The sequence below is a fragment of the Elgaria multicarinata genome, chromosome 17 (assembly GCF_023053635.1).
Source record: "Elgaria multicarinata webbii isolate HBS135686 ecotype San Diego chromosome 17, rElgMul1.1.pri, whole genome shotgun sequence".
In the NCBI taxonomy this organism is placed as follows: domain Eukaryota; kingdom Metazoa; phylum Chordata; class Lepidosauria; order Squamata; family Anguidae; genus Elgaria; species Elgaria multicarinata.
In genome coordinates, this window is record NC_086187.1 from 528,776 (window position 1) to 555,126 (window position 26,351).

At 49.0% G+C, this 26,351-nt stretch overlaps 1 pseudogene; it reads left to right on the forward strand.

Annotated features, from left to right (window-relative positions):
• Window positions 1-10,331, forward strand: part of LOC134410236 (spatacsin-like) — a 91,923-nt pseudogene extending 81,592 nt beyond the window's left edge.
• The last annotated feature ends 16,020 nt before the right edge of the window (window positions 10,332-26,351 follow it).

Consider the following 26,351-nt stretch of genomic DNA (forward strand, 5'->3'; position numbering starts at 1 on the left):
GCTTTCTCAAATATAGTAAGCGAGCGTGGAATGTTATGGAATTGATATAGAGCATTTGCAAAAGAGACTATTTGTAGTTTTTGGAGCCAGGGACAAGGGAGTGGGCTCAGGTTTGCCTCTAATTGTTGCATTGATATGATTTTTCCTTGTATAAAGAGATCACGAATATGGAAAAAACCTTTTTCTTCCCAACCTGCAAATTGTCTGTACTTAAATTGATCTCTGAATCGGGGGTGGTCTAAAATCGGGGTTAGGGGAGAAGGGGATGGTGCAAACCATTTTGCCCACTTTGCCCATACCTTTAAATTTGCTTTCAAAAATGGGTTATTAATTATTTGAATATGTTTTTTCAATGTTGGAAGGAATGGGATCGCCCTGATCGTAGGGATGCAGGGGGCGCTTTCAATTGACACCCACGGGATTGCTGTCTCATTTCTAATTATTTTGAGTAGTTGCCTCAATTGAAAAGCATCATGGTACAGCCTAAGATTTGGGACACCAACCCCCCCTAGTTTAGTTGGTCGGAATAGTGTCGCTTGATTGACCCGGATGCGTTTGCCCCCTCCACTGACTGTGGATAGAGCTTGTTGCCAACGTTTGAATTCATTTCCAGGAATCTCTACTGGCAGGGTATGAAATAAAAAAGACAGTTTAGGCAACAAAGTCATTTTCAGGGCTGCATTCCTCCCTAGCCAAGATAATTTAAGTTTCTTCCACAGTGTCATATCTTTTCTTAGAGCATTCCATAAAGGATCAAAATTGCGCATACGCAGTTGTTTGATTTCCTTAGTGATCTGAATGCCTAAGTATTTTAAACTGCCAAATCTTAAAGTGACTTTGGAAATTCGTTGAATATTGCGAATGGCCTGATTGGCTAACAAGCAATAAAGTTATGAATATTTTTCTGTTCAGCCAAAGGGATATTAAACACAGAGCAAATCAGATTTGTCATAATTGACCTCCAGACCAGCAACTTCCTTGAAGGTATGTATGTTTACTGTATGAAGGATTCCCCTCTGCTGCTGCTGCTGGAGGTGTACAAATTGTGCATGGACTACAAAATCTACCACGAAGCCCAAGCCAGGCTCCTTGCATTCTAAGCCAGCATTTCAGAAGTAAGCAGAAGCTTAATTCACTTGATGAAGCTTTTAAAAATACCCAAGTCTTTAACAGCTGAGGCAGATTCTGGTGCCTCTGCTTTGTATATTGTTGTGAAAGCTGCAGGTGTTCGATGGGCTGAGTGCCATGCTGCTTCTCTCTTAAATTCTACCAGCGCTCTAAGACAATTTGGCTTCTGTGGTGAGAGGATCCTCGAAACTACAGATGGTTGCTTTTTAAATAATTATTGGTCGCATTGATACCCCGCTGTCGGTGCCCCTCCCGATCCCACCCATGAGGCAGGTTAGGCTGAGAGTCTGCGCCAGGCCCAGCGCCACCCTGTAAGCTTCATGGCCAAATGCGGACTTGAACCTGATTCTCCCTAGTCCCAGTCTAACACTGTAACCACTACACTATGCTGCCTCTCAGTGGGAGAAGAGACACCCCAGAGTGAACCTCACCCGTTTCCCCTTTCTTCTTCAATGAATGAAAGCCTGTAGGAGAAACCAAGCGATCTGGCACATGGCAGAATATTCCTTGAGTGATCAAACTATGAGTCCAATTTATAAAAGGTTTATTAAGGTTTAAGATGAGGAAGTGGGAGAAAGAAGAAAGCATATATAGAAGTTTGTTTGAAGAAATGTGTAGTAAATGAGTTATGGTGAAGATTTTTGTGTTTGATTCAGATACATTTGTTAATGTTAGATAATTGGTTTGATTTTATCATATTTAATTTTTGCAACAGGCCCGTTCCTCTTCTTAGCCTCTTAGGCCTTTCGTTACTCCAATTCCAGCCCTGTCTGGGATGGGGGGGGGGGGGGAGAATCAACCAGTTAGGCGAAGCTGCTGCTGCTGCTGCTGAGTCGCATGTTTGTCCTGCGCTTAGGGAGAGGAATGAGGCAGGCAGGACAAGAGGCGTGCATTGGCGCAATCTTTGTTCCCGACAGATACATCCACCAGGAGGAGGTCCTGCATACATTACATGGGGTAAAACATGAGCCACGATCCTATTCTTTGGGATCCAGCGGAGGGATTCCTAAAGGGAGAGGCATTGACCCTGTTTCGCCGGCATGCTAAACCACGGTGGTTAAGCATTTTGAGGTAAACATCATGGCTTAGCATGTTGTGTGAACCATTCCTAACCATGGTGGCTATGTAACCACGGTTTAAACACGCACTCACCACTTGCTGCAAGAGGGTCGACGGCCTAACCGTGGCTTCGCATGTCCTCTGAACAGGCCCGAAGTCTACTGAGCCTGTTTCCTTAGTTGTGTTCTTTTGATCGTGAGTTTAATTTCACCAGATGAAGAACAGTTAACACCCACACACCACACCTTTCCTGGTGTGTACAACTCCTCATTTCCTAAACCTCTGTTGCGGAGGGTGGCTGTTCGCGCAAGTTGCCTCAATATGTCCCTGGCCTGAAGTCCGGGTGGTGGGCAGGAGTGTTCTGCAGCCCGCCTCGCTTACTCCAGGTGGTCTTTCCACAGCTTCCAGCCACACGTGATGTGCCGCCTCCCATCCTCCCCAGGCCCTGGGTGGAGTCACAGGCTTCATGTCTCCTGGAAGTGATGCTGCCGCAATGCAGGACCCAGGAGGAGTTAGGAAAACGCCTTCAGCTTTTTGCAGCTCCCAACATTGCTCTTCCTCACGGCAAGGACCATTTTGTGTGTGTGTTTCCTGTGGGTGGGTGTTGCCCACGTAGCCTAGTCGCTGGATTGACATTTGTGGATTTTAACTGGAGCTTAACTTCAGCCAGGGTGTCGTTTTCAGTGCCTGGCCTCAGGCGGCCCTTAAAGGCAAGCTAGGGTTAAAGAAGTCTTTAGCTGCCAAATTTGGTCTCCTTTTAAGTGTAATAGAACTTAATAATAATAATAATAATAATAATAATAATAATAATAATAATAGATTGTGGCACAGAAATGGGATAGGAAACCAACAGAAATTTGGCAGAGCAGTAAGTAGTTTGCAAGTGCATTGAAAGGCCCGTGCCTTTCGACAGAAGGCCAAGCCTTCTACCTCTGCAGTCCCTGTCCTCTGTGTTCATCACTTGGGGAAGGGAAGGGACTGGGGCCACCAGTTGCTGATCAGCCTGACGTGGTTTATTTGTTTAAAACATTTGCTCTAGACTGATTCCAAGATGGTTTACAAATTTTTAGAAATTAGGAATGCATTAAAACAGTGAAGTGCTTAAATAAACTGGCACATGAAAAGGAGCACACTTGGGCAAGTTAGCTCTTGGGTACGTGAAGAGGTTTACACCTGGCATCTGAAAGGAAAGCAGCATGGATGCCAGTGGTACATTTTATTTATTTATTTATTTATTTATTTATTTATTTATTACACTTATATACCGCTCCCATAGCCAGGGCACTCTGGGCGGTTTATAGAAATTCTAAAATTGAGGTAAAAACAAGTATACAAAATTTAAAACTCTAAAGCACAGTACATACACACATAAAGCATTAAAAACCGATTAAAACTAAACATGTGGGTCATTAGGATGTGCCGCCATATGCCTGGGCAAAGAGGAAAGTCTTAACCTGGCGCTGGAAAGAGAGCAGCGTTGGTGCCAGGCGAACCTCCTCAGGGAGATCATTCCACAGTCTGGGGGCCACCACCGAAAAGGCCCTGTCCCTCGTTGCCACACTGCTTGGGCACAGCCACTGAAGTGGCCGTCTCTGTCCTCGCTGCCCAATGTGCTTCTGGCCAGGGTGGCGCTCAGAGGAGGAGCAGGAGGAGGAGGAGGAGGAGGAGGGGCCTGGGTGGCAGGTCGATGCGGCTGACCTCTGAGTCCCCGTTTGCTCCTTCCCCAAGGCTCTCGCCTCTGAAGGGCTGATGGCGCCACGTCTTCAGCAACGGCCCTGTCTTTTTTCGTTACTGTTTTTTGTGCTCCTTTTGTACATTGGGCCAGATTTGAAGAAGCTAAGTGCCCTCAGCTCTGCCTTGAAGGATTCTTCTGTCTTAATTGATGGTGCCATTTTAAGCAGTTACACTGTTGAGAATTTCCAGAATGAGCGCAGAAGAATTCTGGAACAGCTGCAGGAGAGACGCGCTTTTTCCGTGGCACGGGGAGTGGCAGAACTTGCAGAGTTGCCTGTGGACAACGTTGTTATCCAAGAGGTGTGCTGTAGTCCGTGTGGGTCCAAGGAATGTCTGGACACATGTTTGGAGCCGCCTGGGGCGGGCGCTCCAGAAAGCATAGGAATTTCCCCGAGCATCTTGCCTGTCCGTTTGGCATGGGGTCAGGGTGGGGTGGGGGTTCTCCCAGGCGGCAGGTGCTTCAGGATTGGCCTCCCCCCGTCCTTCTCCGTGGTGCTCTGCAGGAGCTGGGCTGTTCCTTCGGTGAGATCTCCGCCCATGATTCTGAGAAGCTGCTTCGGGTGATCCTGTCCTCCCAGCAGCCAGACAGGGGCAAGAAGGCCCAGGCCTTCCTCACCACCCAGGGGCTGGAGCCAGAGATGGTGGCGGAGCTCGTGGCTGAGGAAGTCACCCGAGAAGTGCTGGCGCCTTTGCAAGGAAAAGGTGTGTATGGGCGAGTGGGGGCTCCAGTTCATAGGCCCATAGAATAGTCGAGTTGGAAGGGGCCTGTAAGGTCATCAAGTCCAACCCCCTGCTCAATGCAGGAGCCCACCTTAAAGCATCTCTGGCAGAGGGTTCTCACTGCTGTTGGTCTGTTTGCTCCGTTCCAGGCAGCTGATCGCCAAACTCTGGGAGTCTGGCTGACATTGTGCCTCTTGATACCAACCAAAACGTTGAAGTGGCCCTTTCTCGATGCTGCGTTACGTTGTCAGCTCACGTTTATTTATTTATTTATTTATTTATTTAAGCATTTTTATGCCGCCATTCAGCCAAAAAAGGCTCTCATGGCGGCTTACAAAAGTATTTCCTGACAGTCCCTGCCCACAGGCTTACAATCTAAAAGACATGACACAAAAGGAAAGGGGATTGGGAGGGAGGAGGAGGAGGGATCTGTGACTGCCTGCACCCCATCCCACCCTCTTTACATCATCATCACCACCACCATCATCCAATTATTTATTACTGGACATCTTTCTCAGACCCAAAGCATCTTACAACAAGAATGAAAATACTTTTAAAAATTAAAATAATAAGTCACTGCTTCTGCCATGGCCGTGGCATTTAAATGGCTTTCTTGGGCCAAGGGCAGAGCTCGTGCAACTTATGGGGGAAGAACTCCTAAACTTGCGAGAGGAGAGGCTGCCTTCGTGGCCCAGGTGCTCAGCGGAGGAATGTGCTGTGGCCGCTATGTCATTCTGGGCCTGCTGTCTGTACAGGGGAAAAGCAAGTCTTAAATCCAGCAGAGGAGAGCGAGGCGTTCCTGCAGTTGGCCAAACTGTGCCAGGACCCCACCCTGGTTGGCGTGAAGCTATTGGATAAAATTTCATCTGTCCCTCACGGGGAGCTTGCCTGCAGTAAGTGTTTATCTCTGGACGTCCAGTAATGTCACGCTCACGAGGACTTGGGTCTTGTGACTAAGACGGCTACCCCAAACATGCGCACTTGGCCACAGATCTCGTCGCAGTCCCTGGGACGTCATGTCCGAGTACACATAGATACGACTGTGCTGTAGGAGCGACCTCGTGTCCTGTCCTTTTGCTCTCTTTGCGTGGTGGACATCTGGGAAATGCGATGCCAGGAGCTGCATTCGTGGAGGCCTCGGTTCACATGCTGCTGCAGTTCCCCAGGCTGCACGTGTGTCTAGGGAGCAGTGCAGGTTTACCGCTTGAGCCCTTTGAGAATGTGCGAACATTCCCAGAAGGGGAAAGCGGTGGTCTCCATCTCTGACCTTCATGACTCAAGCCTGGGAACTGGGTCTCTGGGTCTCCCACAGCTGAGAGGTTGGCTGCTGGGGGTCCCATTCAGCAGACAGTAACAAGGCAGGGACTTAAATCCCGCTCTTTGGCTTTTGGGCCACATGAACTCTGTTTTAAGCAAAATGCTTACTGATGGGAGCCCCCATTCCTCCCTCCCTTAGCTACAGAGCTCCTGATCCTCGCCCATAATTGCTTCAGCCTCACGTGTCATATGGAAGGGATTATTCGCGTTCTCCAAGCTGCCCGAACGCTCACGGACGAACACTTAGCACCCAGCGAAGAATACGGCCTTGTGGGAGGTAGAGACGGCGGCGGTGGCGGCAGCCCCAAAAGCACCCCGTGGTGGATGTTGAGCGGCTGCGGTGCCCCTTCCTCCCCCTGGTCTTTGGGGTTTTAGAGCGGCAGGCTGTTGTGGCTCCCACTGATTCCCGGAGCTCCGCTGTCTCCCTCACTGAGCAGGGAAGGCCGTGGCAAGGCAGACGCTCGCCTGCCCGCGCCTGTGCAGGGTGGCCTGTGCTCCGACACAGGTCTTGTTCTGTTGTGCTGCATGTTGACTTACGCCAGCAAGCGTCCTGCAGTGTCTCTCGTGAGAAGCAGTGCCAGGAGTCGGGCCTTGTGTGTGGAAGCGAGTGGCTCTCCACTGGTCTGGTGAGAGAGCAGCCATTGCTTCCTCCTGGCCTTGCGTTCGTTTCTTCCGTTGCTCAGTCTCTCAGCTGGGGAGTTCTTGCCTGCAGCTGGGAGGTGTCCATAGTGTCTGGAACCCCACTGAAATGGGGGAAGTGGCTGGTCAGTGGCATTCCACAGGCAGGGACTCTGTCCCAAGTGGAAGAGTGGGGCTGTCATGACACAGCACTGCTCCAACGGCAACGTGTGGGGTGACGTTTTGTGGGTTCTGAAGCTCAAGCTCTTTTCTCTCCCCAAAGGTTCGACTTCTCACTGGCATCGGCAGGTACAACGAGATGACCTACATCTTTGACTTGCTGCATGAGAAGCACCACTTTGAGGTGCTAATGAGAAAGAAGTTGCACCCGGTGGGTACAAACAACAGAATCCACCCTTCCCAGTCCAAGAGTTCCAAATTGTAGAACCTCCAGTGCCTTTGTTCTGCTTGTTTCCCTCTTCCAAAATAACCGCCCCAGTCCCTGCATTCCCACGACATGTTGCCCCGTGCTACCGAACTCTCCGTCACTTGCCCATGCCCTCACCCTTGAAGGCAGGGGTGGGCAACCTCTGGCCCTCCAGGTGTATTTGGCCTACAGTTCCCCTCCCTCCGCCTTAGCCAGCAGAGCCAGTGATGAGGGACGGCAGGACTTGGAGACCTGGATATCTGCTGGAGGACCACAAGTTGCCCCACCCCCGTCTTAAGGGCAGGTTTTTCTTGCCACCTTTACGCTCCTTCACAAGCGACTGTGAGGCCTGGCGTTGCTGTTGGAGGGCTCTGCTCAGCGCCAGAGCTCACTTGCCCTGAGGATTGGCGCTGGCCAGGTCCCAAGCCACGCGCTGCCTTCACTCTCCGCCCCTCCCTCTTTGGCAGAGCGGGACCCTCAAGACGGCGCTGCTGGACTACATCACCAGGAGACAGCGAGAAGCACAACATGATCGCCCTCTGCTTCAGCATGTGCCGGGAGATTGGGGAGAACCACGAGGCGGCAGCCAAGGTCCAGCTGAAGCTCATTGAATCCCAGCCTTGGGGTAAATTGCCGCTCGTCCCGGGGAGCCCCGGGCGGGAGCCACCCGGACCTGGAAACGGTGGGATGTCTGAGGTGTTCGATCTCAGGTGGAGGAGGAGGAGGTGCCGTAGGGGTGGGTTTGAGGGGGTGGGGTGGGATGGGGGAGCGTGTGTCCCCTGACACAGAGTAGGTCCCCTGACACAGAGCAGGCGGCATCGCTGCCCACCGTGGTCATACAATCAAGAGTCAGGGGAGACCTGGAGCATAAACACTGACTCTTGTGGCTGCATTTCTACCCACACAGGATGCGAAGAGGTGCGAGAACCTCTGGGCATACGCTCATGCTTTACGCTCTGCCTAGTCCTTTTGCACACAGCCACCCTGGGCTCACCCATTTGAATTGGCCCGTCGGAGCCAAGCAATGGTAGACCACTACGCCAGAGAACTATTCCTATCGGTAAAGCATTAGCATTAGTGAAGGTCAGTGACCCTCCATCCAGGATTTGCAGAAGAACTCCCATTGTGTCTGAAGGGGAGAACTAGCTCAGGCCCTCGTTGTTACTTTCGGCTTCGCATGCTGCACCTTTGGTGGTGGGGAAAAACCCTCCTATTTGCAGCTCCAAATCACAGTCTGCTCTGCCCATGCAAATCCAAACCTGGTGTCCGGTATGTATCCAGTTGCCCTGTTGCAGCCTTCCCAACCTGGTGCTGTCCAGATGGTTTGGACTACAGCTCCCACTGACCATTTCTGACCATTGCCCATGCTGGCTGGGGCTGGTGACAGTTAGTCCAAAGATCTGGAGCGCAACAGGTTGGGAATAATGATAATTTTATCTCTTACCTGCCTCTCCGTTTGGATCAAGGTGGGGAACAACAGTAAGTATAAAATACTGATTAAAAACATAGTATACACTGTTAAAACATCCTAAAAACATCCTAAGACTCCACTGGATATGCCTGAGATCCGTCTTTATAGCTTTCTTAAATGCTAAAAGACTGTTAAGTTGACGAATCTCCTCCGGCAGGCCATGCCACAGTCTGGGAGAAGCAGAAGAGGTCCTCTGGGTAATACATGTCAGCCTAATTTTGGCTCGCTGATGGAAATTCTTCCCAGAGAACCTGAGTGTGCGAGGTGGATTGTACAGGTGAAGGTGACCCCGCAGGTAGCCTGGACCCAAACCAAGGCTGTCCTGTTGCAGATCAACCTGAGCCAGAAGAGCCTGCTGGAATGTGCCATGTCCCTGCCCAGGTTCTACCCGGTGACGAAGAGGACAGGAGAGCTTTCACCATCGGGAACAGCTTACAGCTATTGTTGGATCTTGAGTATTTTTCCTTGCAAGAGCTTGATTGGAGCTCGGTCCTGTTGTGGGCCCAGACACTTTCCTTGTTCTTTCTGAGAGCCTGGCTACTTTTCATGCTGTGAATGTGACATGCAGTCAGGATCTCAGTACGATGGACAGAGAGCCTTAGGGGGCAGAGTCCTTTTGTTGGCAGGGGGCAGCGTGCAGCTCCTAGCATGCTCCTGCTCCTGCTCCAACTGGGATCTCTTCCCTCTCCACTCCCAATCTCTCGCTAGGCGGCAGTCGTGGCTGAGGCCTATGACTTCGTTCCGGACTGGGCTGAAGTCCTGTATCAGCAAGTGACTGTAAAGGAGGACTTCAGCTACCTGGAGGAGTGCAAGCAGCGTGGCCTGCTCAAGGCGAGCACCTTTGAGGAAATGGCCCAGGAGTAAGTCCTCTGCAACCAAGTGAACCATTTGAAGCCCAATTCTCCAGTGGGGAGACTTCTCCCAAATCAGGTTTTCTGTATCATTGGGATACTGGCTTCATGTCTTCAAGTCCTTCAGAGTACGTACTGAAAGGGGGTAGATCTCATTCTTTCGGCACTAGGTTGAACTAATGGAGAGGCTGGCCGTAGGATGAAAGCAGAGGGGGTGAGGACATCTGTTAACAGTATGACCATCTCTTTCAGGTTCAAGCAGCGTGCAGGCAATGAACCGGCTCTAAAAAACCTGAAGAAGCTGTTGACCTATTGTGATGATATCGATGTGTATTACAAACTAGCTTATGACAACCAGTTCTACGACGTAGTGAACATGCTTCTGAAGGATTTCCACATTGGCAAGAACACACGTGAAATAATAAAATGGTTCTTTGCTTTCTGACCTACATTGATAGTGGAGGAATGTCTCAAAGGTGCAAAGGTGATCTTAGGACTTTGCACTGCTTTTAGGTCTAACTTTTGTGTCATTAAACTTTATTACTAAATTTATTATTCGGGTTATGAACGGAACAGCGGAGTCTTAAAAGACAGAGACTACAATCCTGTTGTAGAACTCCGTTAAATTTTACTGATCGTATTGCTTCGTGACTCCTCTGTCTCAAAGTTACATTTCTCCCAAATCATTTTAAATTCCTTTTACTGTATGGTGGTTAAAACTACTGTTAAGCCAAGAGCAAGTAACACACTGGCCAAATGTCAACGCCAGATTAAGGTTGTCTCTGGCCAGCGCAGTATTGAAGTCCAGTGCGCATGCAACATTTACACATGCGCACCCTTCAGCCCTTATTTGCCAACCGTGAAATTCCCCCAGCAATTCATCTCAGATACAAGGGAATTGAAATAACACTTTTTCCAAGGAGATACAACAGAAAGATATCATGTAATTTTGTTTTATTTAACGGCTGTAGCTCTCAAGCGTGTTAAATTAAATTGCTATAACAAAGTCAGAGGTGTGGCCTTTCTTGTTGCTGTTCTCGTTCTGCTTTTACATATCTGTGGTTGGCTTATCTCAGCACAGCTACAATCCACAGAAAATGTGCGTAAGTGGGAGCCCAGCTGCCCCTGGCATCGCTACATCGCCTCTGAGCTCCATCTTCCTCCCCTGCATAGTTCAGCTGTTTCATGCAAGGCTTTCACAGCAGATCACTCTAGGACCTGCCAAAAATGCCTCTCCAAGGCAGGCTTGCCTCTGGTGCGGATGTGATATTTACTCTGCACATGATCCCACCCCCATCCTGTCCTCTGAGTTTGAGCCAGAATCTGTTGGGAGCCGGAAGCCTCCTACCACTACTAGCACCACAACCAGCAAGAGCGTGGAGAGCGGCACTTCCAGGGATTGGCCCACAATGGTGGAGTTCCATTCATGTCGTGAGTCGCCAAGGGCTGGGAATGAAGTCTTTGGAGACGTTTCTGAGCTGTCTGCTTGCTTCGGGGGGTGGAGTGGGGTGGGCCACGGAATGAGTCCACCTCTTCAGTTGGTGCTGGGACCTGTGCATGTGTCATCCCGTGAGGGCTGCCTCCAGTGAGATGGCTCATAATTGGAATGGCAATATTCAAAGAACTGGGTATGTTGGCCTTGAGAAGAGAAAGATGAGGAGGGTTAGATAGCACTTTTCAAGTACCTAAAGCATTGTCACACAAAGGAGGCCAAAACATGTTCTCTGTCATCCAAGTGCGGATTCTATTTATTATTTATTTTATTTATTATATTTTTATACCGCCCAATAGCCGAAGCTCTCTGGGCGGTTCACAAAAATTAAAACCACAGTAAAACACCCAACAGGTTAAAACACAATTACGAAATACAGTATAAAAAGGATTCTGGCTGAATAACAGGGAAATTTCTCTACTGGTTAGAACAGTCAGAGAAGGGAACCAACTGTCTTGGGAGGCAGTGGGCTCCCTATCACTGGAGTAGTCAACCAGAGACTGGACCACCATCTGGCAGCGATGCTCTAAGAGGGATTCCTGCACTGGCGCTGAGGAGTGGGTCGAACGCCCTGGCCTAGAAAGCCCCTTCCAGTTCTATGATGCAGCCTGGGGAATGAACTAGGGCGTGGCAGTGTTGGGCCTCAGTGGAGGGCCCCCAGAGCCACCGCCCCCCCCCCAGCCCTCCCTATGTATTCTATTTTTAATTTGACCAATAACAGGTGTTCTTTGGGCAGATTACAAACAGAATAAAATATAATGCAGAAAACAAAGGGTGTAGGAATCAATCTTTTTAAAATATATAAAACTAAAATCTAGCCATAAAATCTAAAAACTAAACTCTAAAATGGCTGTGAGAAAAGAAATGTCTTTGCCTGGTGCCAAAAAGATAACAATGTAGGTCCCAGGCGAACCCATTCCCCAAATCGGAAGGCCTCTGCCTCACTTGTAGCCTCCCGTCCCGCCTCCTTTGTCAGGGGCATTTTTAGAAATGCCTCCGAAGAGGACTGAAGGGTCTGAGTAGGTACATACGGGAGAACACTTTGCTTTAGAAATGGGGGTGCAGGGGTGCAGCTGGTGTTCAAGCTATGCAATCTGTCTGCATTTAGTTCTGAGTATCAGCTGAATTTAATATTTTTTTAAAAATGGTGTATCAAGCATTTGTTTCTTTATCCTAGCAACCATCGAGAGAGTCCTAGATACAACCTGAAACCATCACAGTACTTGATAGAGGCTGATTTTGACTGGCTCCTCCACAGGACCATTTCTGCTCAGGAGAGGTGCTGCCTCTCCACAGGGCCGGTGCTACCATAGAGGCCACTCAGGTGGCCACCTAGAGCGCCAAGCTAAGAGGGGCGCCGGGCCCAGCGCAGCACTCACGCGTGTTGGCTGTGAGCCGGCCTGCCTGAGGATTCAGTTGGGCCTGGGCGGGCGAGATGGCGCCCTGCGCCCTCCCAGCTGAAGCAAAGCCAGGGACACTGGGGTGGAGGTGGAGGTGGAGGTGGAGTGGCTCCACGTTCAGACTTCCAGAACTCGCCCGGAAGAGAGAGAGAGAGAGAGAGAGAATGTATGGGTGAATGGGGTGCATGGGGTCTTTGAGTGAATGTGTGTGTTCATGCGTGTGTTTGTTTGGAGTGAGTGATGCTGAGTGCGTGTGTGCGTGTGCGTGTGAGTTGGGGGGGATGATTTGGAGATGATATTCCTATTAAATAATGCATTTTAGACCCATAGACGTTCCTTTCCAATTTGTTTGCTATAATTGGCATGACGTATTTCTTGCACTTTAAAATCAATGTAGCAGTTTCAAGTTTTGTGCTTCTTATTTTTTCCAGGAAACATATATTCTTAAAAATCAAAGTTGGCATTGTGTGTGTGTGTGTGTGTGTGTGTTTGTGTGTGTGTGTGTGAAAGTAGCTCACCTTGCCTAGGGCGCAAAATAGTCTGGCACCGGCCCTGCCTCTCCATGTAAAGAAAAGAAATGGAAAGACCCAGGATAAAACCAGCCAGTGTAGAGGCCCCTCCCTGAAAGAGGGAGCAGAAACAGCAGAACAGTTCTGGGAAGAAATGGTCATGTCGAGAAGCCCTAAAGAAGCCCTGAATTCCACACTAAGTTGTTACTGGAGTTCCTGAATCTTCACCTTTAGTGGGGAGGTGGAAAGTCTCTCACAAATCACCTAATACGATGATTCGCATAATGAAACTTTTATGTTTGGTGCCACCACTCAGGCTTAAGATTGGAAACCACTGCGTCCAATATCACTATGCAATACTCTGGATGTCCCCATGCAGTAGACTCACCACTTCCATCCTATCTAGTCCAGCTGTAATTGATAGGAGAGAGAACAGTGGTGCTTAAAGACATCCTAAAGACATCCTGACAACTGAAGGAATACGTCCATTGTGCTAAAAGCAGACTGGGAGGGCTCTTCCCCCAGCCGTTGCCTTCATCCTCCATTGTGAACCTTAAAAGTTCTGTTTGTTTTTCAAGTTAGCCAAGACAATAAAGGTGTGGCAAAGCCTGTCCTTGTCAGTATCTGCTCTTAACTCATAAACCATCGCCAGGGCTAGCCAATTTCCAGTGCACCCCCAGATTGCCTCCCACCTATACTAGTGGTGAGTCTGAATAGACACCCTTTATGGAGGCCAAGAAGACCCTCCCACCCCACCCCACCTGTGCCAATCGGGACCTCTGAAAGGGCCTCTTAAGAGGCCATTTCATATGTCCCGATTGGCACGGGTGGGGGGAGCAGTCATCTTCGAATCCAGGACGCTGGGGTTGGGGGGCGGCTTCAGAACAGCGTGCCTGCCTAGGGCGCAAAATAGATTGGCCCTGGCCCTGGGTACATTAGTGTATGGGATGTAGCAAACTCTGGTACATTAGAGAAACATCCTTATTCTGTTATTGGTTTCTCTTTTGAAAGGGAGATAATGACCTAAATCCAATTGCTACTCCCAACTGGAGTCGACACAGTGAATCAATGGGAACTTGGCAAGTCCATACTTATCTTCGTTCCATTGCTTCACTGAGTCTGCTCATGTGAGGACTAGCAACTGGACTGGTGATCTGACCTATTTCTGTAATAGCCAGAAGTGCAGAATGCAATACTGCAGGACCTAGAGTTCAGCCAACTAGGAATCAGATCTTTTCTAGGAGTGAAAGAGAGAGACGGTATTTTAAAATCTGTAAAAAAAAAAAAACCACACACAATGTGTTTTACATTTTGAGATGGTGTCAAAAGGCGTGCCTCAGGTAGTACGAGGTTGAGAACTAGAGCTCCATATGGAACTGTTCAACATCTGCACACAACATAATTATCTCCAGTTAGAAAGATGAAAATGGAAACAGCCTTCACAAAGTTTGAGGGAAGCCTTTAGAACAAGGAGTCGCAGAGCTGACTCAAGTATGCGGGCACCAAACGTGATCTTGAATGGAGTAGTGAGCACTAACGGAATCAAAGAAGAGCCACGCTGTTCTAGATTAAACCCAGAACGGGAGATGGTTTAAAACCACCATGAATCTCACCAGGTTTGCATATTCTCCCAATATCCATCACACAGAAAAAATAGAGACATAGCACTTACTTGGGCACAAAATCCTGGTTTGACCGGGCTTGCACAACTTCCTGTAGGCCATCTTTGTCGCGGGATTTAGAAGGATGCATTCTTTGCAAAGGTTTTGGACGAAGTCTGACTGCAGGGCAAAGGGTCATCTTGTGGTGAGTGGCCGTAGTCAATGCCTTCACGGCAGCTGAATTCGTTCTCTGAAAAAAGACACATGCGATGCAAACTTGAGGCGACTGCCCTGGCAGATTCAGGACTAGCCATTAATGCTTGCCCCATGTCCGAGATAAGCGTGTTCGGTGCCGGCTGAGCGCTTTCAAGGGGATTCCTTTTAGCTGGTAATCTTATAGTGTAGGAAGCCATCTTGGCCATGTGAGTGAACAAAGTGTGCTAACTGGTTGCTGTCAGGGAACAGATGAGGCTACTATTAACTTCTCAGGGATTATTCTCTTCCCAGCCTTCACGCTGCTCTATGGCCAATACAGTTGTCTTTCTAAATGACAGATATGCAGAGCTGCCGTGTCATTTTTACTTCACAAACATTCAGGAGCGTCTGTTCATTCTCCTGCTTCCGTCTGGGTACTACAGGGCAATGGCAAACCTGGTTTTCAAAACTGGCCCTGCAGTCTGCCAGCACTTCACACAGTGGGGATACGGAAGCAGAGAACTCACCAGCTGAAGCACACCCAAAGAGGCAAAGCCGGGGGGTGGGGTGTCACGACGCTAGGGGCACTGCTTGTAAGCCCAGAATTACTGTGGACATCAGCCCAAATCCACTAAAACGGCAACCAGCCTGTGGAAGCGATCCTCCCTCCGCACTTTTGGAGTCTGCTTTAAAATCTTATAGGCCATAAGGAAAAGGAGTAGATGCTAGGGCTTCAGCATGGGAGCTCCTTTGATCTATTCACAAGCAACGGGGGTTACCTTGAATACCAACGAACCAGTTTCGGGCCGGTACTCCAGGAACTGGACACCACATTTCCGACAGTCGGCCTCTAAGGTATTTTCATATTTCATTTTTGCAAGCTGGTTTGGGCTCTTTATCAAGCCACCTGAGGTTTTGTCAGTGGGCCAATATTCATCCAATGTAATTTCGGCTCGCCTGTTAAAAAAACAGAGGGTTGGAGACCTGGAACGCAAATACACCTGCAATTAAACTTCACGAAGGCCGCACATTTAGTCATGGAGAACGCAAGCCAACTTTCCGGCAACAGGAGCTCTGCATTACCGATTTAAACCTTGCCCGAAGGGTGGAGCCAATCTGGCATCTGGGTAGATGACAACGTATTTCCTGCAGATGCCCACAATCTCATCTAGGTTCAAGTTGGTCAGGTTGACTTCGCCTTCGAAGTAAATTGAGCCATAGCCTAGAGAGAAGACGATGATTAGCACGGGGTCAGCCCAAACTGGATGGCTGCGACGATACACCAAAATCATCCTGCGCACACAGCTACATGTGTCTTAGAAATGTAGTGTAAGCATGTGCCAGAGGTCAGCCTTGGAGCAAGCAAAGTGATGAAAGAGGAGAGTGCTTCTGAGAACATGCAGAGGGCCTTTTACACCTCAATAAGCACTGGTGCAGCTAGGTAATTTTAGACATTAATTTTAAATTAATGAAGGTGAAGGTAAATTAAGGTGCTGTGGGGTAAATCTTTTGCAACCACTAGGCAAAACTAGAATCATAGAATAGTAGAGTGGAAGGGTCCTATAAAGCCATGGAGTCCAACCCCCTACTCAATGCAGGAGCCCACTTTAAAGCATACACGAGAACATAAGAACATAAGAATTGCCAGGCTGGATCAGACCCAGGGTCCATCCTCACCTTTCCGGCCAATGGTGAAATTGGTCACAATGCACTCTCCTTGGTCGCTTGTCATTTGGGCCAGCTCTTCCATGGATGGAATGGTATAGTATCCAATTCGTGTTAAAATGATTCCTGAAAGACCCAAAACCTGGTTGAAGGCCACTCTTTTCAGGAACTTCAAAAACACATGCAGTGATTCAGTGATAGCGCAAATTAACAAAACAGTCAACCACAGAGAACTTCAACATTTTCACACTAAAGAGCGTGAACATGGCTTGAGGAAGAGCTTATGAAGCAAGTGGGGGCACCTTAGGGCTTCTCCACACAGAGGCTTTTCATCCTGCGATTTCTACTGGGCCTTCTGCTTCCGGATTCTTTGCTGGATTGATTGGCCCATTACATGCATTTCCCTCTGCCCTTCCTTCCCCCTCTCCCCGTTAATCTGCGAGAGAAGAAATCTGCCCAGAACAACAAAGACCGAGAAAGCCTGATGCAGCAAAAAGCAGGTCCCCACTATACTCTACTGGCAAGCAGGATGGGATGATTCAGACAAGCACGTTCCATGATGGCCGTCAATCCAAGGGGCCCTTTTCCAGAGCCCTCTGGGCCTTTTGAAAAAGACCTGCGAAGCGCTGAGATCTACACTGTTTGGATCATGAGTCGCCACAATTGAGTATTAAGAAAAGCAGGTAAAGGCTGTAAAATTCAGTGAAACCCTCATGAGGTTTATCTATTTAGGGAAAGGCCACTTGAATCAGGACTCTCCGTGTAAAAGGCAGCATGCAGAGAAAACAGCCCTCTCCGGCTCTCCACCATGGCCAGGTTTTCCAGTCTGGACACGCGAGAAAAGAGCTGGATCACCAGCAATAGGAACGCAACTTCACCTGCTGGATGCACATGATATACATCTTCTCCATCCTCCTCACTGTCATGCTGTAGGGACTCCTCATCACAGAAGGCCTCCTCACTGCCCCCAACTCTACAAGCTTCCGAAGCACAGCGCTCAGCACTCGGAGAATCTCTGCTTTCAAAAGAAAAAGTTTCTAGTCCTTAAGCTGGCTAAGGGTAGACTTGATAGTCTCTGGGCCGTGCCCGGCAAGATCTCAGAAGCCAGAGCAGGGCCTGTGCAGGATTTCTAGTGATAGTGGATTCTTTGCCCCTCTGCGTAACGAGAAGGCTTGCGGAATTCAAGTACAGTACTGCTATTTCAGGCATTCCAAATAGCGCCGTATCTTCTTTCCCCATCTGCACTCTAGAAAGGTTGCAGAATTCAAGTAACCACAGCTGACTTTTGGACTGCTTTCCCATGACTTATGCAAAACCCTGTAATTATGCTTGGTAACAGCTATCATTCCCTGAGAGGATTCAGCCCACTCACAATGGGGAATTTGGGGGGAGATTCTAGGGAATGGGTGTACTTGTGGTTGTACATATTCACTGGGCTCCCACGAAAGCACAGCCTCGGATCAATGTGCTGCTAAGGAGCTGGAACACTCCAAGGCACCCAACAGGCCTTGCCCTTCACATCTTACTCTGCAACGCTTTGAGGAGGCTCCCAAGCAGCAGCCCTCAGGATGGTATCAGTGACAGAAGGCAAGACAGACGGCTTTCCAGTGGAAGCGTTACCATTACGACACACGTGGCTCTCGTATTTCTTTCTGCTGTGCAAGCTCCACACACACAACATGGAACTTGGCACAGCATTGCTAGCACCACGGCTACAACAGAGGAGATTTGCAGATGCTTCAAGCTGAACCACTACAGCTGGAGCTGCATCTTTAAAAGTCGCTTGTTTACTTCAGAAGCCAGCAGAGCAGAGACCATGCTTCTTCCATACCTCTGTAAATGGGTTTCTCCATTGTTTGGATCCCCAGATGTAGAGGCCACGTCACCAACTGTGCACGGATTAGAGCATGAAGTAGAGCACGGATTGTTGCTGTTCAAGTTCTTTGACACCAGCTTTTTAAATGTCTCCCTAAGAGAGAGAGAGAGAGAGAGACCAAGGTGACAAAGATCAGTTGAAAAGTCACACCACGATCCCACGGCCGTGGAGCGGACCAGGGTGGACCAGTCATCTTGCCTTGGCGGCTGTGACCCACAACTGGGTCATGCCCTAACTGTGGCAACTGTAAAAGGGCTTGATTTGTTTGCGATGCTGAATAACGGGGTAACTAAGGATACAAATCAAACAAGGCTCCAGTGTATCAGGGGCTCTATGCTTGAAGGTTTTGAGTATAAATAAGGCCTGATGAAATAAGATTTACTAGGAGTTTCTGTATCAGATCTAACTGTCTTGCGACATGCCCCAACTTGTTCCAGCTGCCATATAAAGAATGGACTGACTGGTAGAACGTTGTAATAAAGACAGGGTTATTCTTTATAAATATCCAACGGTTACAAAACAGAAAGATGAAGAAGAGCTGTTGGATGCACAGATAAAGAACCAATACTCTTTTTGTCGTAAATAAAGAATGGCCAAAAAGAAGAGGCTTTCCAGAGGGGAAAGAAATGACATTTTCCAAGGAAAAGATAACCTGGAGAATGATATAGACCAATCGATGCCAGAGTTTCAAAGTAGGTCAGAGACAAAGATGGAGGCTGTCAACAAAATGGCGCTTAAGTGTCCTTTGCCTCCTGTTTTCACAACAAGTTTGTCCCTGACAGTTTTTAATGATCCTTCTGCACGCAAAGGTCCTTTTTTGTGGGATCAGGATTGGAATGACCGAGAATATTGCTTGTGCCACTTTGTGTTGGATGAAACTTAAAAGATGGAGTAATACTAAAAATGTCCCTGGAGTAGAGGGAGGGAATTATTTAAGCCTAAATAAGTTTAAAGCAAAAAGGTTTTAAAGGCTTCTCATAAATAATAATAAAAACAGGAGGGGGGTCATAACTTACCAGAACCAGGCCGGCCACGTCCATCGCTGATACTTGCTATTCTGAGCAATTTGCCAAATCCTACACAGGGACCTAAAAGACAGAGACAGGTAGAAAGAAAAGAAATGAAAATAATTCAGAACAAGTCCTTGTCAGCCATTGAAATAGCAGCATTGTCCAAGCAATTTGTTTTGTATAGTTAGCTAAGACAATAAAGGTGTGGCAAAGCCTGTCCTTGTCAGTATCTGCTCTTAACTCATAAACCATCGCCAGGGCTAGCCAATTTCCAGTGCACCCCCAGATTGCCTCCCACCTATACTAGTGGTGAGTCTGACTAGACACCCTTTCTGGAGGCCAAGAAGACCCTCCCACCCCACCCCACCTGTGCCAATCGGGACCTCTGAAAGGGCCTCTTAAGAGGCCATTTCATATGTCCCGATTGGCACGGGTGGGGGGAGCAGTCATCTTCCCTGCCGCTCTCCCAGAAGTCTCAAGTCTTGGGAGACTTCCGGGATGAGCTAGCTGAGTCCAGACTTTTGGAGGAGGTGGGGCGCGTGTACGCGTGCCAAGAGAACACCGGTTCACTGGCCGGCCGGCCAGGTGGGCGGCCATGGCAGCAGTAGCAGCAGCCTTGTGGGCTAAGGCAGTGGCAGTGGGAGTTGCAGCCGCAGCTGTGGCGGTGGCCACAGCTGCTGCAGAAGCAACGTGGGGCAAGGTGGCGGCGGCAACCGCATCAGCACGGATGAGTCTGCAGCGGTGGCGGCAGCAGTAGGAGCAGCAGCACAGGGCAAGATGGCAGCGGTCCTGGCGACTAGCGAGGCAAGTCGGCGTTGGCAGCGAGTGCGGGTGGCGCTCTTCAGTTTAGTAGAAAAAATCCTCCCTTGCGGTATGTTTAGTAACGTGGTTCTCCTTTAGCAAGCCATGGTTCTGCCACCTTTGGGCAGACTAGCAGGGAGAGAAGAGCGGCGTCTCTTGACTTCATGTTTTGTAGGCTACTTAATTTTGTCATTTGGAGGTTGGAGCTGAAGTGAGGTTCTTGCATCTCTACGGGCTAGTGGGAGGGATTTTAAGTTCTAGTTAAACCTCATTATTATTATTATTATTATTATTATTATTATTATTATTATTATTATTATTCTTTTTTCATTTAAAAGAACTCTGTCTGTGGGGTTTGGGCTGATTTTCTTTCTTTCTTTCTTTCTTTCTTTTAAAGGTTTGCTTTGGAAGTGGTGAATTCTCTTTCTAGGGAGCTAGGAAAGCAGTTGAGGATTCCAAAGTTATGTGCACTGGTGGAGCTTGGGGGGCTGAATAGCTGAGGGGATAGAGAGTCTGCACAAAGGGGAGATGAAGCATCTTCGTCCCTGGGTGAAGAACCTTTATCCAACGGAATGACCTCACAGGGGCCTCAGAAGAACAGAAGAGGCGTGTGCTTGGGGATACAGGGTTCTTGCGAGGGCGCTGAGGTCCAGATACCCAAAGGGCCAGGGGGTGGCAGGAAGGAGAGGAGGGGCGACTTCACACAGCCCAGGGGCAGGAGAGGTGCACGGGGAGCAGGGCACTTGTGTCTGCACGTCAGGGACAGAGTGAACGGACACCTCACGCAGCGCCCGCTCAGGAAGAGGAGGCGGCCTGGCCTGTGTGGGGTCGGTCTCAAGGGATGAATCCTGCACGCTGATTCAGAGTAAGTGAACCACCAAATCCTTGGCTTCAGGCCTCTTGTGACTAGAATTTCGTTTTAACGACCATAAAAAAGCAAACCCCCAAATCCCACCTCCTGTGGAACACAAAACCACCGCGTTCTTTCCTTCTTTCCTTCTTTCCCCTCTAATAGAGCTGCAGACCTGCTCAGGGGCCTTGTGGCGAGTCAGCCCTGGGGCTGGGCTGATGAGTTCCTGGGCTCTCCTTTGAGCCTCACCCACAGATGTTCTTTCCCCCAAAAGAAAATGTTACCCCTTTCTCCACCTTTGGTCATAGACGGATATATTCTCCCTCTCTCTCCCTCTTTGTGGTCATCTTTCAAAAGTGGTAAAACTTTCATACAAAGGATTTTTTTGAAAAAACAAAACAACAACAACAAGGAGCTATTTCCAAAACAATTTCCCAATCAAAACACATTCCCTCCGTAAATCTAAGTTGTCGTGGGGCGACGGGGGACGTTTTGATGCACAGCCTCTGCCCCTGCCTCTTTTACAGCTACTCAGTGTTCCTACAGAGGTTTTCAGGCAAGGGAATGACTTTGGGTCATCTCACTCGCACGTGATACAGATGTCATATAAATGCCCTCGAGTCTTGAATCGAAGCTGCTTCTGGGGGGGAAAAACATGCTTCCAATCCCTATCCTCACGCTGCACTGTGTTGTGGCAGTCTTGTGGTTAGTGAGCTGGGATGCCAGCTGAGCCAGAAGCCTCTTCAATATAGCGGTTCTTCTGTTAGATAGAGCCTCGCGTGGCACAGAGTGGTAAAGCAGCAGTTTCTGCAGCTGAAACTCTCCCCGTGGCCTGAGTTCGATCCCAGCGGAAGCTGGTTTCAGGCAGCCGGCTCGGGTCGAATCAGCCTTCCATCCTCCCGAGGTCGGTAAAATGAGTACCCAGCTAGCTGGGGGAAAGGTAATAACGGCCAGGGAAGGCAACGGCAAACCACCCCGCTATAAGGCCTGCCAAGAAAACGTCAGCGAAAGCGGGCGTCCCTCCAAGAGTCAGTAATGACTCAGTGCTTGCACGAGAGGTTCCTTTCCTTTCCTGTTAGATTAATGGCAGAGAACCAGGTGATGCAAATCTCCATAAACCTGAAATAAGCAAAGTGTTTGAGATTACACTGAAAAAGGAACTTACCTGTGAATTTGGGGATAGGTTTAGCTAATTGCTCTGAAAGTGGTTTTATTTTAGTGTGTTAAACATAGTAGTACAGACAACATTATTATCTTCAGTTAGAAACATGAAGGAGTCGCAGAGCTGACTCAAGTATGCGGGCACCAAACGTGATCTTGAATGGAGTAGTGAGCACTAACGGAATCAAAGAAGAGCCACGCTGTTCTAGATTAAACCCAGAACGGGAGATGGTTTAAGACCACCATGAATCTCACCAGGTTTGCATATTCTCCCAATACCCATGACACAGAAAAAATAGAGACATAGCACTTACGTGGGCACGAAATCCTGGTTTGACCGGGCTTGCACATCATCCTGTAGGTCATCTTTGCCGTAGGATTTAGAAGGATGCCTTCTCTGCAAAGGTTTCGGACGAAGCTTAATTGCAGTACCAAGGGTCATCTTGTTGTTACTAGCCATAGTCAATGCCTTACTCAATGCCTTCACGGCGGCTGAATTCGATCTCTGAAAAAAGACACATGCGATGCAAACTTGAGGCGACTGCCCTGGCAGATTCAGGACTAGCCATTAATGCTTGCCCCATGTCCGAGATAAGTGTATTCGTTGCCCGCTGAGCGCTTTCAAGGGGATTCCTTTTAGCTGGTACTCTTATAGCGCAGGAAGCCATCTTGGCCATGTGAGTGAACAAAGTGTGCTAACTGGTTGCTGTCCGGGAACAGATGAGGCTACCATCCAGTTCTCACGGATTATTCTCTTCCCAGCCTTTGCGCTGCTCCATGGCAAATAGGTTTGTCTTTCTAAATGACAGACATGCAGAGCGGCCGTATCGCCTTTACTTCACGAATGGTAAAAACAGGCTACAGCCTGTGAAAGGGGAAAGGAGCTACTGCGCTATTGTGAATGCTTGAAACAGTAAATGCTAGTAAATGGGGAAAGGAGCTATTACACTATTGTGAATGCCTGAAATATAGGAAAAGAGGTACAATGCTATTGTGAATGCCTGAAACAGCACTACTGCACTAATGTGAATGCTTGAAACGGCACCACTGTGATACTGTGGATGGAAAAATGAGGCTAGGTATTGTGAATGGAAAAGCAGTCTTATCGCAACAGGGGGGGGGAAAGGAAAAGGGGGAAGGAAGGGAGTAGCCCCACCCCTTGACCAGGTCCCAGCCAGGTCAGAGAAATAGGCATGCCCAAGATGTAATGCCCGGGGGCTGGGGCACACTGTAGTGGAACTGCAGGGTAGCAGCCTTTAAGGGGAAAAAGATGCACTAAAAGGACTTTCCAAAACTGCAGGGTCACTGCGGATTGGCAACAGTGTCATCAGTCACAAACAAACCTGGTGTGCTGCCCCTCTGCACTAAATCAGTTGTGTGGGTGGGGCCCTAAAATATTGTCACTAACGATATTTTGCTTGTGACAAGCAATCATTTTGCACTGTTTTACGTTACAGTGTTTTGTGATAAGAGCTTAAGAGCAGCTCCGCTGGATCAGAGCAACGGTCCACCCACCCAGCATCCTACCTTCCGCTGTGATCACACCAGATGCTTCAATGATGCCTACAAGCAAGGCCTGGTGGCAAGAGCAATACCCTCCCCCTAGTCTTGCTACCCAGCAGCTGGTATTTAGCAGTATACTGCCTCTGAATGTGGAGGTTCCATATTCAGCTTCCAGGATTAAGAACCACTGATAGACCCCTTCCTCCATTCATGGGTCTAATCTCCTGTTGAAGCCATCTAGGCTTGTGCTTCTCACCCCATTCTTTGGCACCCAACTCCATCCGTGAGTTATGCCTTGTGTGAAGAAACACTTCCCCGTCTCTGTTCCGGATCTCTTGGCAATCCACTTCATTGGGTGATCCCCACCTACCTCCTGCTCCTTTGGGTCAGGCTTTGGGCTTCTGAAGAGGGGACGATCCCCAAGGGGCGAGTCAATCGAGGTGTTGTGGAGCTGCTGAAGAACTGCTTGCGGGTCTCCTGAAGCATTTGGACGGAAATGAAGGACAAAAGTCAGTCCAATAACCCACAGGGAAATCCAGAGGCGGCCAACTTGTGGCCCTCCAGATATTTTGGCCTACAACTCCCATGATCCCTCACCATCGGCTATGCTGGCTTGGGCTGATGGGAGTTGTTGGCCCAAGTTTCTGGAGGGCTACGCGGTATCCAGCCCTGCACAGAATGATTCAAGAAGCTGCTGAAAGAAGAACTGGGGTCTGTTGTCCTGCAGGTAAGCCCAGGGGGCAACAGCTTCCCTTGCCCAAGTGCTGTGCCCCTTCCCCGTTAGCTGTGCAGGGGCTGGAAGGTGCTTCCAGGCTGCTTCCGTGGGGCCCGGTGGGCAAATCTGTGTGGGTGGCTCTCCCACTCAGATAGGCTTCCCAAGCCCGTGCCATTCCAACTGAGCTCTCTGAATTGCTCCACAAGACGAGGCACACACACTCCAGCGGCACACCAACAGTGTCAGCAACCCAAAGTATTTGAAGTAGCTGCAGAGTCAACGTGACAGAGGGGCCGTTTGCCCGATTGCCAGGTGGTTCACAAGCCACGGAGCACATGCCAGTCACAGGTGGCCTAAAGCACGTTCCGTGATGGCCGCCAGTCCAATGTGACCTCTTGCAGAGCCCACTTGGCCTTTTGAAAGAGACCTGTGAATGTGCCGAGACCTGTGCAGCTTGGCTCATGAGTCAATACAACCTGGTTGAGTCTTAAAAAGACCATCTCCGAGTTGGAAAATTCACTGGAACCCTCATGAGGCTGCTCTCTTTAGGGAAAGGCCACTGGAATCAGGACTGTCAGTGTAAAGGGCAGCATGCATGGAAAACAGCCCTCCCCTGCTCTCCACCATGGCTAGCTTTTCCCGGCTGGACCCGAGAGAAAAGAGCTGGACCACCGGGAATAGGAACACCACCTGCTGCATGTCCATGATGTTTGTCCTCTGTCGTCTCATCACGCTCCCCCATAATGGTGCTTTCCACAATGTTGTGGTTGTTGCTGTTCGTGTTCCATTGCGTCTGGGGAGGGCGGTTGGCAATGCGGTCGGCGCAGAGCTGTAACACTTTGCAAAGGGGGCTCTCTTCCTCCTCCTTCTCTCCATCCTGCCTGGGGCGCTTGCCAAGGGCCATGGCGTGCAAGTTGACGCTGACAAAGGAAGACACACTATTTGCGTGGTGCCATTCATGGAAGAGCAGTCACCTGAACCAGGACAATGGATTTCCATAGCCTGTGGCTTCTGGATCATCATTATCATTATTATTTATTTATTTATTTATTTATTTATTTATTTATTTTATTTCCCACCTTTTTTCCTCCAAGAAACCCAAGGTGGCATACATAATCCTCCTCCTCTCCATTTCTATCCTCACAACAACAACCCTGTGAGGTAGATTGGGCTGAGAGTCTGTGACTGGCCCAAAGTCACCCAGTGGGTTTCCATGGCCGAGTGGGGACTAGAACTCGGATCTCCCGACTCCCAGTCCACCACCTTAGCCACTACACCACACTGGCTCTCATACCTCTAAGTACCTCTGTGAAACAGAAAGGCCTTGCCCAACTTGGTGCCCTCCAGATGTTTTGGACTTCAGCTGCCATCAGCTGTAGCCCACATAGCCAATGGTCAGGAATGCTGAGGGTGTGGTCCAAAACATCTGGAGGGCACCAAGTTGGGCAAGGCCGATATGGGGAATTTTGGAACAAGCTATTTACAGTGGCATGGCCAAGAAGAGGCACTCAAGAAGCCATCCTTCCGGGATGCATGGCAATGCCTGCAAGAAGCCCAGTCAAAAATGTTCAGAAACGACACAAGGAACAACACAGCTACAACAGAGAGCCTACAGAGAAGAGAGCCAAGGGTAATTCTACTACTGTTTACCCGAGCCTTTAATGAATTTATACACATGGGTTGCTGTACGGATTAGGCATTGGTCAACTACATTGAATAGGAAAACAAAGCAAACAACCAAATCAGATGTTAGAAAGTTGAGGCAGAATCGGAGCCTGGAGTAGGCAGAAGGGTCAGAGCCTGAAAACATTTGGCCTTTACCTGTTTAGGAAAGAGATCCAGGCCAAATCCATTCCAGCATTCTAATGCTGTCTTCTTAGCACTGACCCGTGGGTCAGGTCATGTGTAGAAGCCTCAAGTCACTGCTGAATTTAAACATGCACACTGTGGGGAGGCCAACTGAAGGACCTAAGGTGAACTGCATTCCCTAAAAACACGACAGCTCCAATACAAAAATGAAATTTTGTGGGGGCCCGTCTGTCCTCCAAGGGGATGTTCCATTTCCATTCTTCTAAGACAAAACTCATGAAAATAAAAGCTTTTAGAATGGTTTAGCAAGTAGTCTATTTCCCTGGGAGCACCAGGGAAATTGGAGAGTTTCTCGCAGACCATTTTAAATAACAGGACAGTGCTGACTCTACCATGAAGGTAAGCAGGTAGTTTTTACTTCCTCGTCCTCATTTTGTAT